At 44.1% G+C, this 16905-nt stretch overlaps 1 long non-coding RNA gene across 1 annotated transcript; it reads left to right on the forward strand.

The window, feature by feature from the left end:
* Nucleotides 1–12788: 12788 nt before the first annotated feature.
* Nucleotides 12789–16461, forward strand: LOC132455517 (uncharacterized). Its single transcript, XR_009525256.1, has 3 exons — nucleotides 12789–12954; nucleotides 13682–13811; nucleotides 15259–16461. It is a non-coding gene; the product is annotated as an uncharacterized LOC132455517 (long non-coding RNA).
* Nucleotides 16462–16905: the final 444 nt, after the last annotated feature.

Consider the following 16905-nt stretch of genomic DNA (forward strand, 5'->3'; position numbering starts at 1 on the left):
CTAACATTGTACATGCAGCGCCCCTAATTGAAAACCTTGCTCACATTTTACGTATTCATACATCACCTCGTCTCATTAGAATCTGATAGGGAGCTGCTGGGGGTTGCTGGACTCCCAAACCGACCCTGTGCCCTGGCTCATACCCTGGACACACTATGACTTATGCATGGCCGACGCGGCCAGGCCACCGCCTTGTGTTTGCGGTCGGCCATTTTGAAAAAGGGATGGACTCCGCTCTCTCTCCGGTCCACGTCGTTAGGGCAGCTGCTCCACCGGCCATCAGGGTAATGAGGAGCAGCTTGTGAGCGCTGCAGGGAAGGGGTCAGGTCACTTGTCCAAAGTATGGAGCCATGCTTGGTTGTATACGCTATCTCATATGGATATAGGTTTAACCAAGAAGTAAGATGATTCAGTATTTGGAAGTCGTTGCTCAATAGTTCTCGAGGGAGGTGTGATATCAAATCAAGTAAAAAAATCCAAACGTTGTTTCGCATACATGTTTCCCTTGTCTTGTGGCGATTTTTCCATCATTGCTTTTCTCTTTCTCTATCTATGCCCTTGACCCTCCCCCCCCAGGTAGGCTAATCCTTATCCATAGCATAATCCTGTCTGCACACCCCTTCCTACCATCCTCCCTGCTCCAGACCTCACCTCCACTCCGAACCCAACCTCCACATTAACCTCCACCTCACTATGGCCAGAAACATGAGGGAGGGAGGGGGTTGATGTGAGAGTGACTAACCATGTCCTCCAGATATTCCTTGTCCCCTCAATGGAAAGTATCCCTATATATCATATACTGGTGGGCACCCCTCCACACGCAATACCACTATCCTCTCACACTTTCGATGTCAATAGTGGAGAGATTTCGCCTCAACTTCGTTGCTGCTGGTAAAAACGAGTTTAGCTTTCAACTCCCTGATGGTAGTGGAACACAGTCATCGCCGTTGATTAAGGATGGTTTGATTCATTGGAATTGGCATTTGGAGAGGAAACATTAATAAACAGGTTCTGCAATCACCCAGCACACCGCAGGCACTCACTTAAAATGTTCCAAACAGCAGAGAACAATGGGGGAACAAGGACAATTCGTCGACCTGGAAACTTTTCGTCTTCGTTCCCATATTCAGGGAGGCTGTTTTGTTTTCCAAAATTAGAACCCAGAACTACTACCGACCACAAACTCTGCAATGCCAAACTTGCCATATAAATAATTGATCGTGGGATAGAGACAAGAAAGGCAATAGCCTATAGCTTCAGACGGCTGCATAACAACAACATGGAACCAGGAAAAAACAGCAAACAATGCCTCCAACAATGTAACATTGGTTTTGGTTCTATTTAGACATTATTAGGGGCTATAATTGAACTCAGGAGTGAGTGTGGACGAGAAGGGCTAGTCGAAGGTCCTTCTCTGTATTTTTCTGTTTTGTATCGCTCTCTCGCGCACTGAAATCATTCCAGTTAGACCATTTTGGATGACGACAGTTCACGTTGTAATGGCAACTGGTTTCCCAAAGAATACAAGGTTGAGTGATCACCTTTCATATCTGCCCATTGTGTTTGGAGGGATGGTTTACTGTTTTAAGGACCATTCTTAAGGAACGTTCTTCCCAACGTTCACAGCCAATATTGAAGGTTAAAAATATGATGCACATTGTTTTGAGTTAAATCTGGTTAAAATGTATTTTAGGGTTATGTTTGGCTGCTCCATTTAAACCTCTTTATATTTCTCCCTATTCATTGTATATTCCAAGATTTCCACTCTCAATGAATTATGAGACACTATATTCATTATTGAGTCCGTAACCATGTTAACATTTGAACAAATCAATATTCCTTTGCTCACTTCTTCACATTTCAGACAAGAAATCACTCACACATCTGTTATGTACCATTCGTTGAAAGTCTAAATGGACCGCCCAAACAGAAATATCTGTCAGCTTATCTGCCAAGGGCCTCTTCAGAGCCAGCCTTCAGCCTTCATGCCAAGGAGCAGAAAAAGTTAGAATTGATCTAGCGATCCTCAGGCAAGATCAAACTTTGAATCTGGTTCTGAGAAGAAGAGATCATTTTTGACTGTGTCAATAGCTGTTGAATCACAACAAAATTAACGAAATAACAACATCCTCATCCTCATCCTCATCAACAACAACACTCATAGCTCAATTAGCTGTTGTCTTGATGCTGAATTGAGAGCTTACTGTAAACTCATCCCACCCCTCCACACATACACACACGCACACAGCAGTTATTGCGTTCTTCTTCCGAGTGGTGACTCCCCTGATACCTTACGCTTGTATTGATTGTGTGAGGCTCAGATATATATATATATATATATATCGCTCCACGTGCCATGGCAGTGTCCTACCTCTCTCTCTCTCATGCCTTATGGATGACGAACAGAGAGAGAGAAACATCAGTATTACGTGTTGCATGAGCATTATGTAGGGATCTCTGACAAAAGAGCACACAGAAACACTACGACATGAAGTCCGTTTAGCTCACGGGTGCCCAGTTTATACCGCGTTGAGGAAGAGGAGCTATGTGCGTTCACTTGAGACACACAAACAAAGGCTTTAGTTTGTTCGTTTTTGTACCAATGTACGTGTGCTTGTGCGTGCGCGTGCGCGCCATGCGCATGCACGAAAGCGCGGATGAAAACACAATGTGGTGTTGATAACATCTCAGCATCCTTCACTCTTGCACTAACGAAAAATAACACAACAAACACATTTCATAACACAATGTGTGTGTGTGTGTGTGTGTGTGTGCGTGTGCGTGTGCGTGTGTGTGTGTGTGTGTTTTGGGGGGCCACAAAGGCTCCCTGGGGCCCCCTCTTGGCGGAGAAGAGAGCGCAGTGTGGTACACAGCCCTGTTTAATTCTCCCTGCACTGCATTGGCTGTCTCTGTCCCTCAGACTGAGAGAGGAGGCTGGTCATTGGACAGACCAGCATCTGCCAGGTCTGACTACCAGTCAGCTCCACCAGTCTCCTCCACCAGTTTGCTCCATCACCAGTCTGCTGCTCCACCAGTCTGCTCCACCACCGTCTTCTAGATCTTAGTTCAGCTGCCCCAAAACTCCACAGAGTGATTTATTATTACCATTATTCTGATGATGATGGTGATGATTATATCATTATTAAATCAGTAGTAGCAGCATCATCATCATCAACATCACAACCCTCAACCTCATCTTCCTCATCATCATCATTATCATCAGCGTTATGCATGTAATGTAATGTATGTTATCATTGGACGAGCAGAGAATTCGATAGTACCACTATATGTGAAATCCACTACACTGTAGTGGATTTCTGGAAGGAAAGCTGTTTGTTTGTTCTTGAGGTTGAATAAACAAGGAATAAACGAGGTACACCATAAAATCACTTCTGCTTAGTAGCCCCCTCTCCCCCCCCCCCCCGTTTCACCAGTCACTATGGGTCGGTCAAGGCGGAGTCTAGATCACATGGGACGTGAGGGAAAAGGGCTGTGGTTTTATTAGAGCACATGCTGTGTTCTGCATCTCCCGGCGGGTATAGAACATACACATGTTGATAATATACTACCCATAATATATACTACACAATATACTATGGTGATAATATACCACACTGTCTGACACATGTTGGATCTCATGCTAATCTCGTCCGCTATAGCTCATTTTTATTAGTTCCGGCTTGATATACTCATCTTTAATCTTATTGCATGAAGTCTACCTGTTCCTCCCTCCATTAAATCCAATCCATCACATTCTCAATTATTTTCATGCTTATCCCCATTTCACTATTTCTCTATAAGGTTTAAACTTTAAAATAAATTAATATCACGGAACAAACAAACACATATGCGTTGTATTTTATACCCATCACAGTCCTCCTTAAACACACAGAGGCTGGTTTGATCAAATACCTTCATCTAGATCAAATGGAGAGAGGAGCCAGACCTCGCTGCACTCCGTAGCTACAGGACCTTGTGTAAACTCCATTAAACAGCAGCACAAATGTAATTAGTGTTGGGCCTCACTAAGGCCCCGTCCACACGAAGCCGAAACGGGCGAAACCGTTACGGTTTCGATCTATCCGGTTTCGAAGTATCTCCGTAAAGACGAAGCCAAGCGAAACCGGATAGATCTGTAGAAACGCTGTAGTAAACATTCCAGGCCCATAAGGGGTGCTGCTTCTGGTACACAAATCCAGAAGAAGAAGAGGCGAGCATGCGCATAAAGGCTGCCCCCCGAACCACTAACAACACAAACAAACAGCTCTTCTACGATGGCGAACTAGATTCTCAATAAATAATGGCTTAGCAACCCAACAAGGGACATGATATGCTGCAGAACGATTACAAGCTTGTAGTCCGCCATCATCTTTTTTGTTGTGATTTCTGAGACTCCGCGGCTAGGAGGTCGAGGGGTGGGGCGATGATGTCATGGTTTGCGGTTTCAGTCGGTTTCAGGCGTCCACACGAAACCAAAACGAAACCGGATAGATTTGAAACCACCTCTGAGGGTGGTTTCAGAAGTTTGCGGTTTCGGTCAGCGGATTCGCCGGCTTCGTGTGGACGGAAGGCCGAACCGTACAAGACCTTTGCGGTTTCGCCATGAAATCGGCTTCGTGTGGACGGGGCCTAAGCATAAGATGAGCGTTAATTCACTGCTTTCCGCTCCCCTCATCCTTTCCCTCATCCTTTCCGTATTCGCCACAAAACGGGGCTGTGCAATTTCCTATGGATCCGGGATATGAAAGGTTAAACCGGTAAATATACGGGCTCCCTGTTCCCTGGCATTAACCTGTCTCTGGATCTCTGGCTACAGTGGTGCATAAATACTCCCCTCCCCTGTGCTTTGTAGCCTTAAAGAATGAGCAATCTCCCCGTGGTCATTCATTATCGCTCTCTTAGTGCTTATGAACTGTTTCATTATTAAAGGTATCTAATTCTCAGCCAGCCGCGTGGCGATTAAGAAAAAAGCTTAAATTAATCTGGGTACGCCTTTCACGCTGACGCACCGAGGCTTATCCTTTCTTTTATTCTTGGTGAATTCATTTAGGTGCTCGCACCGCGTCATCTCAGACACCTCAGTGTACCGGCGAGAGGAGACTGAAAGGGAGAGCCATGAAAGAAGAGCGGGCATTGTGGGGTCCATCAAAGAAACAATGGGGTCCAGCGGTTTGAATGTGGCTGCCAGTGAACGCAGCAGAATTAGAGAGTGAGGATTCAACTTTTAGGCAGCGGCCTGTTGAATACCTGCTGCATGAATACCAACTAATAGAGATCAAACGCACGGCGGGTTGGCAGGAAGGGTGGCCATCTCCAGACCGAGCTGGTGCAGGTCGAAGCCCCCCCACCCAAAACCGCCTCCGCCCGCACCATACTCTTTGAATTCATGATAGGTTTAGGGGCGTGGATTGAATAAAACCAAATCAAGCGAAGGAAACTAGCCGGATTGGCGAATGCCGTTCCAGGGCTGAAAAAGCCAAAATGCAGGTGGTTCTGACTTGCGTTGCAACCTGTGCTCCTGCAGGACTACTGATAAAAACCCATTTGGCTGGGCTGAGTGTGTGTGTGTGTGTGTGTGTGTGTGTGTGTGTGTGTGTGTGTGTGTGTGTGTGTGTGTGTGTGTGTGTGTGTGTGTGTGTGTGTGTGTATTTGTGTGCAGTTGGGGAGTGGGTTGTGTGTGTGGGTTTATGTGTGTGTGTGTGTGTGGGGGGGGGGGGGGGGTCTCTCTCTCTCTCTCTCTCTCTCTCTCTCTCTCTCTCTCTCTCTCTCTCTCTCTCTCTCTCTCTCTCTCTCTCTCTCTCTCTCTCTCTCTCTCTCTCTCTCTCTCTCTCTCTCTCTCTCTCTCTCTCTCTCTCTCAAAGACACACTGTAGGGAAGATTCTGTGTCAATTATTTTTTAAGTTGAAAAAGTGAAATAGGGCTGGCTGTAGAGGACACCGGTGACATTTATTAACTAGTCAGACACACCTAAAAATGTCTGTACCTGTGTCACAATCTGTGGACACATCGTTTTCACATGACTCTCGTAATGGATCCCTGCTCTGGTTTCCTGACGTGTGCGATCTTAAAAAAAATCGGTGTTGTTCCTCCAGTCCGTTTGGGCTTGGTACATGCCTAAACGTGTAGTGATTCATGGTGCAACAAGACACGTCTTGGCAGTGCACTGTGGAGACAGCACCACGGTCTCCCACTATGGAACCTGTTTTGTGTTCTGTTAATACGGTGAGCTGATCAATGGAGAGCAGCTCTGTCAGAAGCCATCAGAGGAAGGTCCTGACTGACTGGTTTCGCTCATTTCTGTGTAAACACGGGTAAACACAGTTTTTGTCATTGGATGATGACATCCCTACTGACGACGTTATTTCCATATTCATTTATTTGTTGAATGTTCTGAGACGTTTATTGTAAGTAGTAGAATTAGTAACATAATCTCAGCACATTTCACCGCATGCATTTTTTAAGGGAAACATTTCCTGTTTTTGTCTTTCCTTAATATTTGATTATGTTAATGCTGGTTTCTTCATAATCCTACTGCTGAAAAGCATGCCTCCGATAAGCTTTACCTTTACAATTACAAACCAAACTTTCTGAAAAAACACTTGACTAACCAAATTGTTCAATTTTTTATTTTATTTTTTATTATTTCTGCTTTGTTGCGGAGTTACGATGGTTAATGAGTTATGATGGATGTTTTATATTATCGTTAATCTTTCCTTTATTTTGCAACGATAGCTCGACGTTCAACATTCATAAGACGTTCAACTGAAAAATTTGCTGCACTGTTGTGGCTCTCCTTCTAAGCTATAATTTTTCAAACAGAAGAGAAATAACATAATGAAAGAATACAGAGGAAGAGAGAAATCAGTTATAGAACAGATGATAACATAATAATGGCACAATTAAGCATAATTAAGCACCTTACGATGATGGAATACCATGGCTAAGTAAAAGCGAAGTTTGGTAGCGAGAAAAGTGAGTTTTGAGTTGAGCAGCTCCTTAACAACATGAATGTATTCCACAACTGTCAGATCCCTATTCCTCCAAGTTTGTATGCATAGGAGTTTCCCTATTTCTAGCATATCAGATGGTAGAATGCTTTTTAAAAAGGGCCACAAAGTTTAAATCAACGTCTGGGATGACACCCCGTGTGTTTGCCTCAGGGTTATGTTGGGTGATAGTACCAGCAGGGGGTTCCTAAATGCCTCTACGTCTTCTGTTCTTCTTGCACAAAGACTGCTGCTTGTTTCTCTTCTCCTCTCCTCCCTACAACCGCTCAAAACGTCATCATGAGAACTTTCTAATGATTGCTCATTGCGTATAATATTTTCTATAATAATTCCAGTATGTTCAGCAATTTGATGGACGTTTCTCTAAACATTCAGATGATATCCTGATGATCTTTTATGATTCTCAAACACATTGAACACAGAAGTGTCCTGGAGGTTTTTGTGAATTTTTTCCTTGTGTCATTCTCAACGCTCAGTTGAAGAGTGCTCTGTATTGGTATCTCAGGCTCACTATGTCTGTGATCACAATCGTCACTAGTATTCACAATGGTTTTCCACTCTGTCAATCGGCCATCGGCTCAATCAGTATTGGGTTACCTCATTTGGTGATGGTGACTCAACCATCACTAAATGATATTAAATGACAATCTTTGGATATCTCTTCCACTTTCAAAGGCCCTTGTCCCCAGGTATCCAAAAACTAGATCTACAAAAAGTGGTAAAGAAAGATTTGCTTGGGTACCGCTGCAATGATGTGTAGGCATGAGGGGTAAAAGGGGCAAAGTATATTTGGTTCCAAGGATCTCCAAAGCTTCAATCCCAGTCTGTGGAATGAGAAAAAACACACCTGCTCTGCTATGAATACTGGGCTTGTTTCCTCCGCATAGAAACGTTACTAAATCACAAACTGATTTATTTTCACCTGTTTGACTTCTACCTGGACGCAGAGAAAAACAAAGCCAAGCTGTGTATGCCTGGGTTGGTGTGGGTGTGGTTGTGCGTATAATTGTGCGTGTGTGTGTGTGTGTGTGTGTGTGTGTGTGTTGAAGAAAAGTCCTCCTTTATTTAAAGGCTGTCATCGGGTAGGTGCATGGCGGGGCTTGTACATATACTTATTCCTTTTATTTAAAGGAGACATATTATGGTGTTTTCCCAACAAGTAAACATAGTGTATGAGTTCCAGAAAACAACAAAAAAAGAAAATCCCGCTACCGCTATTCCCCTCTGTTTCAGTCCCTTCAGAATGTGCTGTTTCTGGTGTCTGTAGCTTTAATGCAAATGAGCTGCTGCCCATTGACCAATGTGCTATCAGAGTGAACCACAGCATGGAGGAGAAGTGATTGTTGCCGTTTGCGGACTCCCGGAGCTCAATATCTATAGAATATTATATTATGTTATATTTTAATAATAATAATATAATATATATGTATCTATATCAGTGCTGTCAGTTTAACGCGTCATTAACGGCGTTAACGCAAACCAATTTTAACAGCGTTAATTTTTTTATTGTGCGATTAACGCTCTTTTGGCTTGGCTAACGTTGTAGTTTTATCATCTGCTGTCTAACAACTAGTCACGTTAGGAAAACTACAACACCATACTGGATCTAGCTACACCGGAAACAAAACAACATGCACGCCGCACAAACTTGTGGGGCAAGCAAGGATACGGAGCGAGTGAAAAACTCCTTAAAAGTGTGTGTGTGTTTGTGTGTCACTCGTGTTACTCTGTTCGAGCCTGCACGAAAGTTCATTGCTGTTACGTCTTTCTGACCAATCGCAGTTCAAGGCCCACCTGAACTGTACCACTTTGGGAGGGGCCGCTAAGTTACTCCCCTCTAGACAAAATCGACTTGGTTAAGACGTTGCGTCTGTTGAGTGAGTGAGAGGTTGCGGGCGCACAGCTCTGGCTGCCGGACCACGCTGCAAGGAACTTTTATAAACGTAATATTGTTATCCCGCAGTAATCAGCCCGAAAGCCCCGAAACGTTAACGGCCCACCGGAAATTCTTCCGACCCTCCCGATTGCCACTCCGCCACCGTGTATGTGTGTGTGTGTGTGTGTGTGTGTGTGTGTGTGTGTGTGTGTGTGTGTGTGTGTGTGTGTGTGTGTGTGTGTGTATAGGCGTTTTTCGATAGCCTGGTAATGTGTATAGGCCTACGTAGTACGGTAGAAATATTCATACTGGTTTAAATAATAAATGTTATAGTATTTCCCATCTTTGCTGAGCAAGAATTTTGTTCGAAAGTTCAGTGATTGAAACAAATAAATGCACCTCCCCGATGTCAAGTGGAACAGGTTAAATTCACTGCGCGTCTCTCTTCTTACTGTCCTTCTCAACACTCTTTGATCTCACTAAAAGGTTAGCTGCACGAAATCAGGGGATATTTAGAATAGAAAAAAAAGTGAGATTAATCGCGAGTTAATTATGACATTAATGCGATAAATCACGATTAAATATATGTCGCTTGACAGCACTAATCTATATAATATAATATATAATATCACGACAAAAAGCTATGCGCGCCTCAAATGATAATATGAGTCATAAAGACTGCGTCTGAATTCTCTGGTACTTCCACATCAAGTAAAGACTCGTAGTGGGTTCGTATCTTGGCCATGGTTGAGAAGAATTGGGGGAAAGGAACATTTCAATGTAGAACCGCCACTGTTCGTATCGTGTTTTTAGAACTACATCAACTCCCTCCAGCATCGCTTTAAAGTGTGCAGTAGACTTCTCTTCTTTTTACACTGTGGCCCCGTTTACACGAAGGGAAAACGCAGATATTTCCACGCGGTTTGGCCTCTCATTTACACGAAAACGCTGTTTTTGTCACAGAAAACGATCATTTCTAAAAACTCCGGCCAAAGTGGAGATTTCTGAAAACGCCGGTTATGTGTTGTCGTGTCTACGGGGGGAAACAGGGTTTTAGGTTCTGAAGCGTCACATTATGCGCCAGGAAATGCTTAACGTCATATGAGCGCCCTATGTTTACAGTTTGTTTGTTACAGGAAGACGCTCGTGTTATTCGTTGTTGTTGATTCTGCGGATTCTGATTGGCTTGCATGGCTTTAATTGCGCTCAACGGCGTATTTATGCGTTTTTGAAAACGATGTTGTGTGCACAATGTTATTTTTGAAAACCGAGGGGGGGAAATATTAGTTTCTATAAATACCCTGCTACGTATAAACGTGGCCTGTGTCCCGCTGGATCCATTCACTGGATGCAGTGGAATGGTTCAAATATATGTAGTAGGTGTACACTCCTAGAGTGTGCATATATTTATTGATGTGTAACCCCTATGATTACCTTTCCCTAGCCTCGGCCAATCGCACCCATGAACTTGGCCATAGGCTGGGCCAATCAATGACTTGCATGCACGTGCACTGGCGAATCGTAGGAGAGGAGAGGGCGGGACAAGAAGTCGTTGGCGGGAAACTAGGAAGAGGATGGCGGCTCGGAGAGGTACATGCGGACGAAGATTTCGGTGTGATTGATCAGTTAAAAGAACAAGCTCTTAGTTATTGCGTGTGCTACTTGTTTTAATCTGAGCTACGGTACAGTTACGGCTTGAGTGGCGAGTGGAAGAGTGGAAAACTCCACGCCAGGGGTCACCAACCTTTTGAACCTGAGAGCTACTTCATGGGTACTTCCAAGGGCACCCAGTTTGATACACTTCTGAAATAACAAATTTGCTCGGTTTGCCTTTAGTTATATATTATTATTATTATTATTGATTAATGATAATCATCTCTGTGCAGTCACTGATCATGTTAATGATTTCTCACAATAATTATTGACAATGATTTAAAAAAAAAAGAAAAAGAGAGTTGTTCAAGAATGAGTTGTGCCATGTGTAGAACCGGCCTGCGGGCGCCTCATATGGGCCTTGCGGGCGCCTCATATGGGCCTTGCGGGCGCCTCATATGGGCCCTGTGGGCGCCTCATATGGGCCCTGCGGGCGCCTCATATGGGCCCTGCGGGCGCCTCATATGGGCCTTGCGGGCGCCTCATATGGGCCTTGCGGGCGCCCTGGTGCCCGCGGGTACCGTGTTGGTGACCCCTGCTCCACGCCATCAGTGCTGAAGATTCATTGTGTGTTTTATCATTTACAAGTATAGTTCGCATAGTGCGAGGCGACACACTTTCAGTAATTCATACCTCAGACTGGAGGATGAAAATACACAGACAGACCAGGATTCTCTTACAATATATATATTTTTTCGTAACAACAATGCACGAGTGAAACAAGTAACTAATGGTCTCCTTTTACTCGGCTTCAGTCTCTTCCTCTACAGGACTTCACTACCCACAAGGTAGTGCAAAGTGTCTATTCAGCTATAGCTTACTAGCCCGTCGCCAACGTTGGAAGCTTGTCACGCCAAAGAATGAAGAGCCTGCCAGTTTACTGCTACAGCCCAGGACGTATCTGTGACTCATCTCACCTGCTCTCTCCCTCTCCCTCCCCCTCTCACGCCATTGATACACGGTGCGGTGGGTGAGTAAATAGGCGACCCTGCCACACATGGCTCGCGATGGACATGTTCAATTGGTGAACGGTCGGCACATACGTAACGTGGACAATCCGAACCAAAAGGGACATTGAACTGAAAGTGGACATTGAGTGTTGTTATGTGTATTGTGCAAAAACGTTTCTGAGGTTATAATTGTTACTGTTGTGTGAATTGCATTAATGAACGTATGCTGTTGCTATTTACATATGAGATTTATCTGCAGTGTATTGTATTAGAGGTACATGCTGATAGTGTTGAAAACTGTGAAAGTGTTATTGAGCCACGCTGGTGAAGTGTATGTTGATATGAGGTTTTGACCGTGGTGGTTACAGTTTTATAGGGAAACTATTCCTATATGCTTCACATTTGATTCATACATGAATATCTTTTCATTTTACTTAACTATTTTATCTAGTATAAGAAGACTAGTATTTAGTGCAATAAATAAGCACTTATTTTTCAACTGTTACACTATTGCTTTTATGTGGAGTTTTTCCATCTTCTCTGAAGTAGGGGCGTCTCATCCTCTGTCTTAAAGTATAGTGGTTAGGGGGAATACAGGGTAAGATACACAAACTAATACTTACTGATATTCTGTTCTTTAGGTCTTCACCGTGACAGGTCCAAATCCTAATGCCTAAGCTATTGTACTTAGTAACTGAGCAGGTAGAGTAGACACGAGACTAATAGGTCTGGGGGTTAGGGACCTAGATCCTCTGACTTCAAGCCATTCAGGGAAGAGTGATTTACCCCTACTAAGCGGACTTAGGTCCCGTCCGCTACATATATACTCTGTATAATAACTCATACGAATACCATTAGATATTAACATGAACTGCGCGCACACCCACACACGCACGCACGCACGCACACACACACACACAAAGTGTGTAATTATAAACCTTCCACCCAGACGGGTTGAGGCTGTGAATGCGTGCGGCGGGAGACAAGCGCACGCGTGAACGAGCCATCGGAGCAGTTCACTTCCCCTCATTCATTTCTTTTTTTGATTCAGAAAAACATTGACTTTTGTTTTCTTTTTTTTCTCCGCCTTTTCATCCTTCCAATTTAGTGTGTGTCACAGAGACCTCCGTCCCGTTTCACCAGGGTCTCACACACAGCCCACAATTACTTTGAGATGGGCTCTGCGCTGCGTTCACTCTTTCAGAATCAGGGGCGAGAGTGTTCTCTAAGAAGATAAGAAGGCCTCCATCTCTCTCTCGTTGCTCTTTGAATCACTGATTGTAGCTAAGAGGACATCTCCTTTAGGAGTCCTATTTAGAAAGTCTCATGTTTCTGTCCTTCTCGCCCTCCGTAGCTGGTCACCTGAACCCGGCCGTGGCCTTTGCCCTCTGCCTCCTGGGGAGGGAGCCATGGAGGAAGATCCCGGTCTACTTCCTCTTCCAGACGTTGGGGGAGGCGGTGTATTCACGTGAGTAGCTGACCCCTTTTAGATAAGATAGGACTGCATCACCTGTATCCGAAAGGTAGATGGCTGTGAATGCGTTTTGGTTTGTAGCCGGGTAGAGCGCATAATGGAAACAATTAGGGACATCACCGCAACATAGTCTAGCCCCGGTAAAAATTATCTACTATGATCTATTATGATTCTGAATCGATTCACAACTTCCACAAATCTATGAATATATTTTGCCTTGGTTTTATTTAAATATTTGTTTGCCTTTGTGTGTTGACATTATTGCCATCAGTTTATAGAATATTTCCAAATATGTAAACAACATACTCTTATGTACCTCCTTTGTGTATCCAGTCAAAATTACAAGGAAGAATTCAGTTAACCCTTGGTAGGGACCATATACACCCCTAGTGAAACATAGTACCTCTTGACGATTGGCTCAGGGGAATTTTGACATTTTTTAAAAAAAAATTGCAGATCAATGTCACGCAAACGTACGCAAACATTTCTCGAGAAACTACGACTACTACTTCTCAAGAAACAGAAGATCTCAGAAGACCTGTTGCATGAAAATATATGGCTATAACTTCAGCTACAACCCAAGCCACTAGAGGGTGCTGCTAGAAAACGTACATATTAATTTAAAATAAAGCGTCTGCTGAGAAATGACTAAAATGGTAACCAAAACATGGTTTCCAAAAGTTCCATGTGCTCTAAACACTGTGGCCATTTTCCTCCATAGAGTTAAGGGCTACTGTTTCTTGGTGCCCTTGTTCGCCCCGTTCCTAGGGGCAGTGCAGGGGGTGGTGGTGTACCAGCTGATAGTGGGCTACAACATGGAAGGAGAGGAACGCATCCAGAGATTACGAGAGGTACTATAACCACCATCAATGAAGAGGCATAGGAAGCCTTTGTGTCTTTTGTTTCTACCATTTAAATATTTAACGTAACATATATTTGTTTTCTACGTGTTATTTCGCAGATTGTCTTTAAGTATGTTTGATTTATTGATTGAAACTAAAATCCCTTTATAAATGTTCTGATTAATCCTTTGACTCACTCCATAGTCGTATATTTGATTATTGTATATTATTAACACGGCAACTTATTTTTATAGGAATTATATATTATTTGTATGCAAGGAACTTCCTGAGTACTCAAAAATATGTTGTTTTTAAATAGCTGTGTCTCCAAATCTTGAAACTCAGGGCGTGCCGACAGATGACAATTGTTAGCATTTCGATTAAAATCTAGTTAGAAATAAATGAAACCCAAACTCAAAAAGAAAGGTTTGATGCGGTTTAGAATATGCAGTTATACATAGAAAACAACCGCTGTTGAAACCAACTGCTTTTCAATTTAAACATGTCTGTTTTCTGATCTTTTTTAATTTACCATGGTGGTAGGGTGAACCCTGCATGGCGTCTCCTGTCCCCTCTCTCCTGTCTCCTCTCTCCTGTCCCCTCTCCTCTACCTGTCTACACTCTTCTTTGCTTGTCTCCTCTCCTACAAAACAATTCACGCTTCACAATGAACCTCATAAGAAACGTTGCTCAGAAACCTGAAGCCAATCTGAAGGTTCTTCTTGCCCTCTTCGCTCTTGGCGAAGTTTAATCCACTGCTCTGAGGAAAGCCTTCCGTGCAGATTTCTGTTCATCTTTTAACATTGTTCATGACATTTGAAAGGGTATTTCGGGTGGTTTTGTACCAAATTAGCCCTTTGGACATCTTCAAATTCCGTCGTGCTGTTCAAATACATAACAAAAATATATAAAATCCTAAATTCTTGCAAAACTCCTTGAATTCCATGGGAGTCCTTATTAGCGGCTTCTGGAATCTTCCACATCAGAGGGGCTTTGAAGAACAAGCAGACTGAAGAATCCAGCCGTCTTTCTTTTCCCTCTGCAGAGATATAACCAGATAAAGGGCCTGTGCATAAAAACGTCTGTTGGGGCTGTGGGATGTTTTACTCTTAATCTCTTACCTTATCGGACAGCGGTGATATGTGGGGCCGCGGCCGTAGCCCCCGTGTTTTACACCGGGATATACACGCTAAAGTGTGCACCTCAGGGGCCCGGAGCCTTATTCTCACACTTTGTGTAGGAATAAGGTTAGTTATTAATTAGTTATTTATAAGATGTAACAAGGCACACTGGGGGGGGACGTGCCACGTCTAGCCGGTAGGGGGAGTATGGGCATGTTGGGAGCGCACTGGATCTGCGGAGGGGGGGGGGGGGGGGGGATGGGTCTGATTGCGAGCACCTGCTCGCAATCGGACCAATCAGGAATGTGTATTTACCTGCCTGCTTTGTCTCGTAGTAGGAGGGATGGGGAGCAGAGAGAGAGAGGCGATCGCTACCCGAGATCGCCAGGAACGCACCCTGTTACCACTTGGAGTGGAGTAGAATTTACGTTTAACGACCCGTGGTTTGCTGGACTGCCGGGCGATCGCACCAGAGATCGCCAGGAACGCACCCCGGGCCCGAGTTGGAGTGGAGTTATAATTTATGTTCAAAGACTTGTGTTGTGTTGAACTGCTGGGGACTGAAATAAACAGTCTGGATTACAAACACAAACCCGGTGTCCAAGCGCTCAGTGACTCTTGTTACACCCACTCGAGGTAACGGCACACTGGATTGCAATTAATAAAGAAATGAAGAGTAGACGTGTGGAGGAGTGTTCTCCAGGTCTGATGACTCGTTTTGAGGTCACAGCCCTTTCACCTTTTCTCTGTGCATAGGTCAGTGTATGAACGCAGCATATTTCAATAAGCCGTCCTTACAATCCTTCTCTTTACTTCCTGTTCTATTCAACCAAACCTTAACATTTTCCAACCTCATTTGTTCGGCTTTGGCCGCTAGCCGGATCCTTTATGTCCACATTTCCCTTTTACTTTTACCTCCTGAGAGGAACGGATAATAAATCTAAGACAATATCGGAGCAGCTTACCCCAAAGCTACTTCTTTGAAAGTGCTACTGAAACCTACACAGGTAAGGTACTTAAGTTAGGTTTCTGCATACACATCGAGTTTGCTATAAGCCCCCTTGAGATGGGGATGGGGGTCGTACTGTGACACTGCTCCATACCAACTAGCGCTGGCTTTACCCAGGAGGGCTGGCGGGCGGTGAGGTCGGTCCGTGCTGAGGTCAGTCCGCGCTGAGGTGAGTCCGTTCCGAGGTGAGTGCGCCGAGGTCAGTCCGTAATGAGACGATGTGGCTCCACAGGGCCCTTCTATTTCATTCAACTAATTAATGGACAGACCGATGTCAAACTCGTCTCCCTCCCATCAACGTCTTCTTACAGAGGTTGACCACATTTGCACAGTCGGCTAGAAAACCCCAGAAGCATGCTGAAATATTATGGTATGAATGTAATATTTCCATCTGCTGGAATGTAAATCAACGTGCTTTATCTAAATGATTGCCACGCCCTAGCTCTTCCTATTAACTGCAGATTCAGGTGACATAGGTACAACTACATAAAACATTTAAATATAAAGATGACGAAAAACACATTGACACTTTCCCCAACCCAGTCTCACCAATAGAGTGGCGAAGTCACGCCCCTTCCGGTAGGGCTCATGGGACCTATGAGATCGAAAAATATGAATGGGTGTCAATGGAGAGAAAATAATTATTTTCTGGTCCCGGTCTTTATATGCCCTGGATTACACATATGTTGTTTTTGGATTTAAAGGATAATTTTTAATGCAAAGAGTTCGACCGTTTATTGTGCAATTGTTCAGATAAAGGCTGTAGAGAAAACACAACGAGAAAGACTACACGGCTCGTATGTGACGTCACGCTCCCTGCGACTGGCGTGGTGGAGAAGACCGACAATCTTCCCATCGACATAACTGAAACTCTGCACGTGCCCCGATTTATAATGGTTTTCACCTCTTTCGATGCTTTTATCCTCCCCTTGGAAAAAGCGGTGAAGTGGGGCAGAGAGATCGCCATCTCTGT

The sequence above is a fragment of the Gadus macrocephalus genome, chromosome 4 (assembly GCF_031168955.1).
Source record: "Gadus macrocephalus chromosome 4, ASM3116895v1".
NCBI lineage: Eukaryota > Metazoa > Chordata > Actinopteri > Gadiformes > Gadidae > Gadus > Gadus macrocephalus.